Consider the following 9,846-nt stretch of genomic DNA (forward strand, 5'->3'; position numbering starts at 1 on the left):
TGAAGCCGCTAGTAGATCTTCTATCTGAGATACTACCAGCCCAATCAGCATCTGTGTACCCATGTACACATATCTCTGTCCCAGTTTCACAAAATAGTCCACAATGCAAAATTAGACCTCACATACCTCAGTATGCATTTCAATGCATCCAAATGTAGCTTCCGAGAAACTTGCATAAATTGACTCACCAACCCAATAGCATAGCTCAAAAATTTGGTTTGGTGATCGTCATATAGATCAAGCTTCCTACTATGCTCTTATACATAGTAGGATCCTCCAAAATCTCTCCTGAATCTGCACTCAACTTGCCATTCTGATCCAATGGCACTGAGATAGGCTTACAGCCTGTCATACCATACTTGGACAACATGTCCAAGCCATAGTGTCTTTGCAGTAATCCAATACCATGTGGTGACCTAATCACCTCAATGCTGCCCAAGAAATATCTGAGCTCTCCCAGATCCTTCATCTCAAACTTCTGTCTAAGCAAGATCTTTACATCAAAGATCTCTGCATCATGGTCCCCCGTAATGATCAAGTCATCTACATAGATGACAACAAGCACAACCACTCTATCACCGTGTCTCACATACAGCGAGAAATCTGCATTGGCTACATGGAAGCCAATAGTGATAAGATATTTAGAAATCTTGTCAGACTATGCTCTTGGTGCTTGTTTTAAGCCATACAAGGCTTTCTTCAACCTGCACACATGCTCAAGGTGACTCACATCCTCATAACTAGGTGGCTGCAACATATACACTTCTTCCTGCAAATCCCCATGCAAGAATGCATTCTTTACATCCATCTGATGTAAAGACCATTTCTTTGACGCAGCCACTGCTACTATCACAACTCTCACTATTGCCATCTTGGCAACTGGGCTGAAAGTTTCCTCATAAAATCAATGCCATATGTCTGTGCATATCCTTTGGCTACCAATCTAGCCTTGTACCTGCTTATGCTTCCATCACTGTTATGTTACTTGCCTTCAGGCAATTGCACTAAATCCCAAGTCTCATTTCCATATAGTGCATCCATCTCCTCATCCATAGCTTTCTCCCAACACACATTTCCAACAGCCTCATCAATGCATGTGGGCTCTACAACCTGCACAACCTTTGCCATGTATGCATAGTGATGTGTGACATAACCATCATAGGTAAACCTTTGCACAGGATTCTTCACTCTCCCAGATCTTTGCAGCTTTGCATTCATAGCTTCCATAGCCTTCTTTACACCAAGTGTTCTCATAGCTGGTATCCCAAGCTCCTCATCAAGGCTCATCTCTGAGCCACTAGACACTCCATCAACACAAGAATGCCCTGCAAAAATGTCAGGCATACCAAGGGGCTCAACCACTTTCTCTTTTCCTTTATGTGATGTACTAATCACATTTGTAGGACTGGTATTATGACGCAGCCTGCCACTCCATGGTCTATCAACAGAACCACTAGATGAAGACTCTCCTGGTCCACTCAAAGACTATGATTGCTGACTTGCATTCTGTGCGACCACACTTCCACTCACATCAGCCCCAATAAGTTCTTTTTCAACAGCATACTAGTTGCTTATCTCATCAAAAACAACATCCTTGCTTACTCTCAACTCACGTGTAGCAGGGTTATAACACTTGTATCCCTTTTGCTCAAGGGAGTATCCAATAAACACACATTTTTCAGCTTTTAGATCCAGCTTAGTTCTCAGCTCATCTGGCACATGCACATATGCAATGCATTAGATGAGACAAATCAGGTTTTCTGCTTAGTAAACCTCTCCTCTGGAGTTACATCATGTATGGCTGCAGTTGGAGTCCTGTTCATGATGTAAACTACTATAGAAACAGCCTCAGCCCAATAGCTATGCGGCATATTCTTCTCTTCCATCAATGCTCGCGCAATCTCAGCATTGTCCCAATTTTTTTCGCTCATCAGCAACTCCATTTTGCTGCGGAGTGTATCTGCATCATGTAAACTGTCTCCGAATACCATTTTTTTTCAAAAATTCAGAGAACTCATTGGAGAAGTACTCTCTCCCTCCATTTGACCTTAGGCACTTTACATATTTCCCTGTTTGCTTTTCAACCATAACTCTGAAATTCTGAAAGTGAGTGAACACCTCACCCTTCTCCTTCATGAAGTATACCCACACTTTCCTTGTATGGTCTCATCAATAAATGTCACATAAGCTGCCATAGACATGGTCTTCGTATAGGACCCCATACATCTGAATGCACAACATCTAGTGCATTTTGTTGGAATTAGGATTGCAAGAGGAAAGCACACAAAGCTTGGAGAAGAAGAAGCAAGAATGCACACAACACACAATGTATTAGATTGTGTCAATGTACAAAAGATAAGTTAGCCCTAGAATGATGGGCGTATATACAAGCCGGGGAAAAAAATCTCCTAAAGAGGGAAAAAGTGCCCCAACGGTCCTAAGTGTGTTCACACACATCACTGCCTATATATATGGCAACAAATCCCCCCTGGGAGTGATGGTGTGAACGAGAGCTGGCCCTCATGTATAGGGAAGTGCCATGCCCGAAGTAGATCAATCCACAAAGGGGAGCAAGCCCAAAGCTTTACGGAAAGCTTTGAACTTCTCACGAGGAAGCGCCTTTGTGAAAAGATCGGTGAGGTTGTCCTGTGTTGGCACATAGACCAAGCTGATCTCTCCTGCTGAGAGTCTCTCCCTGACATAGTGATAATGCACCTCAATGTGCTTTGTGCGAGCATGAAAAACTGGGTTTCTCGCAACAGCCAATGCACTGTGACTGTCAGTGTAGATAGAGGTGGTAGACTCCTGTCCAACACCCAAGTCAGCCACCATAAGCCGTTTGAGCCATACACACTCAACCGTAGCTGTGAAAGCTACCCTGTACTCAGTTTCACAACTAGAAGTGGCCACAGTAGGTTGCTTCTTGCTCAACCAAGATATGCATGAGCTACCGAGCATGAAACAAAAACCACTTTGTGGACACTCTTGTGTCATAGCAACCAGCCCAATCCGAGTTCGAAAAAGCATGCAAATCTGGCAGCAACGATCCCCCCTTGGGATAAAACAACCCAAGATGTATGGTGCCACCACTCAAGTAGCGAAAGATGCATTTAACTGCTTCCAATGCTGAGACCCTAGGCTATGCATAAACCTGCTCACCTGTGAGACTGCAAACTGAATGTCCGGCCTCATATTGCATACATAAATGAGGCAACCAACAGTTGTCTGATAGAGTGTGACATCAAAGTGATCTCCACCAGCATCATGAAGACTCAACTTCAAACCTGTCTCCATTGGAGTAGCAATAGGCTTGTAGTCTTCAAGGCCGAATCTCCGTAACAATGTCTCAATATACTTTGTCTGACACAAAGCAATACCTCCATCACACTGCTTAAACTGTATCCCCAAATAATGATGCAAATGCCCCAAATCTAACATCTCAAAAGAGGCATTCAAATCAACCTTAAAATCAGCAATATGACTCTCATTTGGTCCTGTGAGTAGCATGTCTCATCGACATAGAGAGTAATGATTAGATGTACATCATCCACATGTTTAGCATACAAAGTGCTTTCTGTTGGACTATTCTGAAAACCATGTGCAGTCAAATATGCATGTATCTTTTCATACCAAGCTCGTGTTAAACCATATAAAGCCTTTTTCAATCTGCACACTTTGTTTTCCTGCCCTCTTTGAACAAAACCACCTGTCAAAGTCAATGAGGTCTTCATCTCAACATCTCAAACAAGGTGGCAGTAGAGCTCTTCCTCCCTCAGATCCAAGACCTCAAGGACATCTTGCATGAGTAAGTACTCAAAACCATCTATAATGATGGCACTCAATGATGCAAGTTTTGCATTCTCAGTAGGATGGGCTGCCTCTTGGTGGATAGTCGACAAGTCTAAAGACAAGCTATGTGCCTCTTCTTCTTGCTTGTCTAGGATTGTCTCCTCTGGCTCCTTCTCTTCATAGGTGAGAAGAGGCACCACTGGCTCCTCATCATTCTCCTCTTAAAAATCAGAGCATAATATAAAAATAGCAAAGGCAATATCCTGCTCGATGAGATCGATCGGGTTTACCTCCTCAAAAGTGAGGGGCACAGAGATAGATTGGAAGGGGGGGGAAATAGGTGCAAGTGCTCTTTGCACAACCTTTCTATGGTTGTCACCACTCTTCATGGAGAAGAGGAACTCTAGGGGTATCCACCGAACAGTGGAGTCAGGGATAAAAATGTGATATCATCACATTCCACGTAAAAAAATGCAAGCACTAAGCTATCAGGCTCTAGAGTCCTAAATATATTCTCTAGCTCAACACTCTGACAAAACCTAGGATAAATCTGGTCCCACATCTGACCGTAACGGGTTTCACTCATCCACTGTGCGAACGCATCATGAGATGAGAAGCCATGGTGAAGGCGTAAAGGATTCCAACCATTATGAGCTGCCAATGCACAAATGCTACGAATGGTAGTCATATGACAAGTGGGAGCAAAGGTTTCATCAAAATCAATGCCCTTTTCTTGAGCATAACCCTTTGCAACAAGTCTAGCTTTATAGCGATCAACACTGCCATTTGGCTTTCGTTTCAACTTAAAAACCCACTTACATCCAATGGCCTTTTTACCAATAGGCAAATCACACAAAGACCATGTACCATTCTTTATATTATAGCATCATATTCACTTTGCATTGCAGCCAACCAATTTTTTGATTTTTGTGCCTCATCAAATGAAAGAGGTTCTTCCTCTTCACACATACTAGACACAGCCAAAGCATAACAATCTGATGCATAAGAGGCATGCTAAAAACCTGAACGAGTACGACTAGATATAGGTGCATCAATTTTACTATCACGCAAGGTTTGCACCAGCCATTTAGGCATACCTCTAGCCTACTCCTTTTCAACCCTATCCTCATGAATTACATCCTGTAAATTTGCATCAGAAATAGGCTGATCTATGATGTCGTTTGAAATCTGCATAGGCTGAGTATTTGCCTCATTAGGACTTACATTTGAATTCCCACCTGTAAATAGAGGCAACAACGTATCAAATACATCCCGTGAGCTCACACCTGTCTCTTTGGTACATGATAACAAAGGCTGCACAGCATCTTCCACAAAAACAACATCTCGACTAATCAAGATACGCTTTGACTATGGCAGATGATACAATCTGTAACCCTTGCTCTCAGCACTGTAACCAACAAAAATGCATTTGACAGCCTTTCATCCAATTTTTTGAGCTGTTGCACAGGCACTAAAGCATAGGCCAAGCAACCAAAGACATGCAAGTGACCAATAGAAGGCTTCCTGCCATGCCAAGCTTCGTATGGAGTAATAGACTGCAAGGCCTTAGTGGGACACCTGTTGAGTACATATGCAGCACACATGACAGCCTCAAGCCAAAACGCATGTGGCAAAGCTTGGCTCTTGACCGTACATCGTGCCATCTCCATAAGTGACCTGTTTTTCCTCTCATCAACACCATTTTGCTGAGGGGTATACGGTACTGTACATTGGTGTTTTATCCCACGACTAGCCAGAAATGCATCAAACTCTTTAAACATGTACTCCCCCCCTCGATCAGAACGGAGGGTGCCCATTGTACAATTGGATACATTTTCAACCATAAGCATAAACTGTTTGAAGCACAAAAACACTTCGGAATTTGCCTTCAGTGGATATACCCATGCATGCCTTGAGTAATCATCAATGAAAGTCAAGAAGTATAAGTGTTTACCAAATGACGGAGTTTGCATAGGCCCACATACATCACTATGTACAAGTTGCAATTTGCGAGTGGCCCGCATAGAACCATCCTTTGGAAACGCAGAATGTTGCATTTTGCCCAAAATACAGCCTTCACAAACATGTTTCAATGGTCCCTCAAGAGGGGGCAATGAAGCAACCATATCAAATTTCTACAAACGCAGCAAACTAGCAAAGTTTAGATGACCAAAATGAGCATGCCATAGTTTTGCATCTGAAACTACCTTTTCATCAGAAACTGCATTTGCTGAATCTTCCACACACTTGTCATAAGAATTGAGCCTATACAGCCCACGAAACAAGGTGCCAGATACAATAATCGTATCACCAGAAGTCAAATCATGAACAGTACATCTGTCATCCACAAATTTGACTACAAGTCCAAGTCTAGCAAGCGCAGAGACAGATAATAGATTCTTCTTTATCCCTGGCACATAAAAAGCATCTGAAAGTGTGAAAGCGCTGCCATTTGTAGCAGTAAGCATAATTTTACCAATGCCCTTCACTGGGTAAGAAGCATTATTGGCACATGTGACAATATTCCCATTAGGGACAGCCTCAAGACAAGTGAACATATCATGATGCGAGGTAATGTGCTTTGTAGCACCACTGTCAAAATACCATACATCAGAGTCAACAGAAACTACCAAACATGCATCATGTACAGATGGGTCATATTGGCAATACATGTAAATGCCCATTCTGTATCCTGCAGAACATTTGCAGAATCTGCATTTGTAGAAGCATCCGCTATTGTGGCTGCATTTGACTCTTTCTTCTTTGCCTCTTTAGCCTTTAGCTTAGGGCAATTCTTAATGACATGATCAGTTGCCTTACAATAGTTGCACCTGATCTTTTTCTTGCCTTTATCAAGAGCCTTCTCAGACTTATTGTTGCTACCTGTGGAAGGAGAAGAAGTTGCAGACCTATTAATAGGAGAAGAAACAGTGGAAGGGGCTGCCTTACCACTTCTTCTCTGCTGGGTAGCAATAAATGCCTGATCAACTGCACACGCTGCCTAGCCCTGTTTTGCCTGGACTGCGCTTCTTGCAAGAGCTTGTTGACTAAAGTATCATACTCGACAACATCAGGTCTGTCCTCAGTAACAAGTCTCCACCACGTGGAAGCAAAAGTCTGATATGACTCAGGTAAAGCATCAAGAACAGTCTACACAAGAGAATGATCAGGAATAATCTCACCTGCAGAAATCAATTGTTCCTTGAGATCTTCAATCTCAGCAAGAAAAACATTCATGTCATCATCTTCCTGCATAATCTTCAATTCTAGCTCTTTACGCAGGTAAGAGATTTTTACCTCGTTATTACGACCTGCATACAAACCAACTAGAATATCCCAAGCGTGTTTTGCTGTTTTAGCTGAACGAATATGTGGGGTGATGTTACGTTTGACAGAAAGTGCAATCAAGGCATGAGCCTGCGCATCTTTACCATCCCAACGAGCTTGTTCAGCAGTGGGTAAAACAGTAGCAACAGTAGAGCTGCTAGAACCTACAACATCCTCAACAGATCCTACATCCACAGAACCTGGACGTACATGTCAGAATACGCAGCGGAGATGATGGCCAGATCTGGGAACACAAGAGCAAAAACGCAGACAGAAAAACAGCACAAGAGAGAGAGAGATGTAGGCGTGTAACTCTGCTCTATATACACAAGAAGATCCCAAGAAATGATACAAATAAGGTATGGGGGCTGGGGACCTATATATACATCCCTGGAAGAGCAGTCGGCCAGCAGATAAAGTGCCCACGATTGCTGAATAGGTCCCACGACTGCATAAATGTAGTCGGCCAGCAAACAGGTGCCCACCACGACTGATGAAATCTCGGCCAGCAGCCCAGTAGCCCACGACTGATGAACATACAGTCGGCCAGCACTGGAGTGCTCCTGGCATCCTCTGGCAACCCTCCCAAACCTCAGAAAAATGGAAAAAAATAGGGGAAAAATACGGGGAGTGAGGAAAAATGATAAAACACCTCATAAGGGCAGGCACACCCACAACAAAGGCCCTAGTGTATAAATCTAGACAGGAGATGACTTCTAACACCCCCTCTCAGCTCCTGGCTGTGTAACCAACCACTGGGAGCTGGGGTGCCACGTGAGCAAATCCTAAGAGAGCGACTTCGTGAAGAGGTCCATCGTACTGTCCTCCGTCGAACAGAACTCCAGCAAGATGTCATCAGCAACGATCTGTTCACGAACAAAGTGCCTCTGGATGACCATGGGTTCCTCCAGTGGAAGCCCAAACCTGCAATGTAACCTCCTCCTGCTCCGTAAAACTGCTCCTGGGCCATAAGTAGATCTCCTCATGTCCGGATCTCCATCCCAAACCGAGTCACTCCAACCGTGGAGTCGGACTCCATCCAACAATCCCCCTCCTGTGTACAAGAGTCCATGATCCTTCGCATGTCGCAGAAACCACAGGAAATGCAATCCTGCCTCCCAAAGAGACATCTGCAACCATGAGGTCAACCGCCTCATCAGGAAGCTCCCATCCAATCTGGTGTCCATCAACCAGATCAATGAACCATACAGCTTCTGAGTCACAGAGATATCACACTGCTCACAAGGATCAACACCTGTTACGGTGCACAAACAAGTCCTGGAAACCTGATGAAACTTGTCAACCACCCCCTCTGAATCCGGAACCACAAAGCCTGGAGAAACTACCTCCTTCTGCAAGTAAGCACCTGTCACCTGCCTGGCTTTCCGAAAGGTCCCCGTGGAAATAACATCCTCATCTACTGGAGGTTCTATGTCCCGAACACTACGAGACATCAGAGCATAAGTGACCTGTTCAGCTTCCTCTGACTCACGAACACAAGAACTACCAACATCAGTACTGGAAAGTTCCTGCCAACTGCTGCCATCTACTACTGGCAAGCTATCCACCACCTGGTCTCGGAAAGCCCACACCTGGAGCGTATCCACACTTGAGTGGCCATTACTAGACTGCCACTCATCACAAACCTGAGGACCTGGGAGAGAGAGTGCTGAAAGCCTGTAAACTCCATTCTCCACTCCGCCTTCCCAAACCACTTGGCTTGTTGCTTTGTCCCGGAGAGCAACAAAATGCTCATCAAACTCTACCCCTACGCCAGTCTTGCAAACCTAATGCACTGACACAGATGAAAACCAAGTGCCGGAACATACAACACCTGGGAGGAATGCTTCCCCCCTCTGCCATTGGGAACTATCTCCATCCTGCCCTCACTGTGAATTGGGATAGTGGATGTATCCCCAGTAAGAATATGACCAGAAAGCCTACAGAGATCCTATAAACCGGAATGGGAAGGAGTCATGTGCCTGGAAGCACCACTATCGAGAATCCACTCCCGAGTATCCGTTTTTGCAGTCCTCCAATCTCCTCCCTGCCTGAAGAAAATGAAGCATCGGTGTCCATCACCTCCAGGTGCACAAAAGCCGGAGCCTTCATGATTGCTGTTGAGGAGTCTTCACTCTTCTTGGTCTTCCGCTTTGGGACACTGCCTCCAATAGTGGCCTTTCTCGCCACAATCATTACAGGTCCTCTCTGCCTTCAGTTTCTCGTGGTCAGCGTCGGACAGCTTCTTATAAGACTTCTCCGATGAAGCCTTCCCTTTGCCCGAGTTACGGCCTTTCGACCGTTGGCCAGTTAAGGCCTCCAAACCTCCACCCTGAGGAGGGTTCGTGAATCGTTCCTCCTGGTCCAGGACCATGGGCACAAGCTCCTCCCATGTAATGGTGCTGAGCCTGCCACCACTGGTAATCAAAGAGGAGTAAAATGCTGAGTACGAAGAGGGAAAATGTGACAGCAACGTGATGGCCATGTCCTCTGACGATATCTCCTTCCCAGCTTGAAGAACTTCCTGCTGAAGAGCCTGCAGCTTGTTAATATGCTCCCGCATCGTCGACGACTTTGCAGGGCTCATAACCCGCATCTGTACTTCCAAGGAAATCCTCTTCATGGGTGATACCCTGTTGTAAAGTGAGGCCAAATGCTGCTATATACCTCTGGCCAGTGTCATGTGCTGTACGTGATTGATTACCTGTGGTGTGCAATTGAGGAAAATAA

This window comes from Cibotium barometz, chromosome 14, assembly GCF_041138505.1.
Source record: "Cibotium barometz isolate CiBa-2024 chromosome 14, ASM4113850v1, whole genome shotgun sequence".
NCBI lineage: Eukaryota > Viridiplantae > Streptophyta > Polypodiopsida > Cyatheales > Cibotiaceae > Cibotium > Cibotium barometz.